This window comes from Cynoglossus semilaevis, chromosome Z (genome assembly GCF_000523025.1).
Source record: "Cynoglossus semilaevis isolate Cse_v1.0 chromosome Z, Cse_v1.0, whole genome shotgun sequence".
NCBI classification, from domain to species: Eukaryota; Metazoa; Chordata; class Actinopteri; order Pleuronectiformes; family Cynoglossidae; genus Cynoglossus; species Cynoglossus semilaevis.
This window is the reverse complement of record NC_024328.1, coordinates 15494500-15496339: the sequence shown is the minus strand read 5'-3', so window position 1 is coordinate 15496339 and position 1840 is coordinate 15494500. Positions and strand designations below refer to the sequence as shown.

The window sequence follows — 1840 nt, the reverse complement described above, 5'->3', positions numbered from 1 at the left end:
GAGGTGGGGCATCATTTGTACACAATCTGTGCTTTTGTGTGGCAACATAAAAGTGGACGAGGGCGTGTGTGGGGGGGGGGGGTCAAACATCACACCGCCGTAAAGAAAAGACGGGGGGTCCACATGTGGTCCCTGGGCGACCACTGAACTCTGGACATCTGTGTGTTTGTAAAGTTCTGTTTGTACGGGGGGGGTGTTCAACCGCTGGTTCCGCCAGTTCAGTCTGGTGAACGCTGATGAACGCAAACTACAAAACGATAAAAAAGTCGGACTTTTCTCGGAGGAGGCGATAAGTCCGACTTCAGAAGTTTGAAAGTTTTTTTTTGTTTTTTTTTTCTTAAAGTCAAAAATACACAGACGTGTACTCATCAGTTACTTTTTTTACTTTACTCAGTTACTGCCCTGATGCTGATGTGGCCCTGGGTGAGCGTGGGTGTGACCTCTGACCTCGACGGTGTAATTAGCGTTTGGGATATACAAAGTGTTCTGCCCGGAGGACGGACAGACGGACAACTGGACATCACAGACTCCGACCGCAGTGCGTGCGTCGGCGCAACGCAGACAAAAGTTGCCCCAGATTTAGCCCCCGGTGCAACAACATGCAGCAAATGTGTTTTTAAACAAAGCAGTGGAGCGGACTGGGTTGGACCGAGGTGGAGATGGAAACACACACACACATCACACACACACACTGATTCATGGCAACAGTTGGACAAATCACCGATCCGATTCCTCCGATACCGAATTTGTTTTTCCTTTCCTTCATATTGTCGCTTTTTCTGACTGTTTTCTGACTTTTTCCCCTCGGACTGTTGATTTTCCCCGACTGTTCTCTTTGTTCCCTCCCCGTTCCGCACTTCAATCGTTCCATTTTCGAACCGAGTCTTACCGTTAGTTTCCGCTGAAGATGGTGAAACCGTCTCTCTTACGGTCTCCTCTCCATTCGCCTCCGACCACAAAACAAAAAAAAAAACCAACCCCCAGTTTCCGCTCCTGACCCTCTCCTCCGTCGCTCTCCCGGTCTCTCCTCTCTCCCGGGGACTTGAGTTAAAAAGATTCCAGAGCGTGGACGGTTCGAATCCACATCGTCCTCGGCGTCTCAGCGTCCTCCAGTGTGTCTCTGTTTGTCTCCTCGTCTCTGCTTTTCCTCCATGAGATCCGTTCGCTCCGTCCGTCTCCACGCGAACGGTTCAACTCCCTCCCAGGGCTGTAACAGGAAACCGGAGGAGGAGGCGGAGAAAGAGGAGAAGGGATAAAGAAGGAGGAGAGGGAGAGAGCGAGCGAGAGAGAGAGAGAGAGAGGGATTTATTCCATTGAAGACACAAACCTCTGGATGTGTGTGTGAGAGGATGTGTGTGTGTGTGTTGGAGCGGACAGAAGTTTCTGGAATACGCACCAAAAAGACACATGGGAGAGGCTGCAGCTACTGTGTGTGTGTGAGAGAGTGTGAGCTTCACTCAGACGGAGATGCGCATGCGCGTGCGCGTTTGTTTGTGGTGCGCGTGTCGCTGCAGCATGTGTGCGCCTCCATCCTGCAGCACGCATCACAGCAGGACACACACACACATTGACCATTTTGAACAAGGGCCCCAACACAAGAGTGAGGGGCCGAGGGGTAGGGGGCTCCCCAGGGGTCATTACGGGGCTCGTGGTCAGGGTAATTTGTACAAAAAAAGAGCATAAAGTGCCACCAACCAGTCAGTGACTCCGGGAGAGCAACCTCTGACACGGGGTTTAAAATGAGGAGTCGGGCCGATCGGGAAAGAAGGAGGTGCAGGAGGAGGAATCAGTACTACAGAACAGTATGGAGTACTGATGATCTGAGTACTGCTACTTCACT

At 51.5% G+C, this 1840-nt stretch overlaps 1 long non-coding RNA gene across 1 annotated transcript in view; it reads right to left on the bottom strand.

The window, feature by feature from the left end:
- The window catches only part of LOC107990271 (uncharacterized), an 11433-nt gene extending 9971 nt beyond the window's left edge, over window positions 1-1462 (bottom strand). The window contains exons 1-2 of the long non-coding RNA XR_001761821.2: window positions 1397-1462; window positions 890-1207 (exon numbers count right to left, since the gene is read on the bottom strand). This is a non-coding gene — a long non-coding RNA (uncharacterized LOC107990271). The remainder of the gene's footprint in view (window positions 1-889; window positions 1208-1396) is intronic.
- Window positions 1463-1840: the final 378 nt, after the last annotated feature.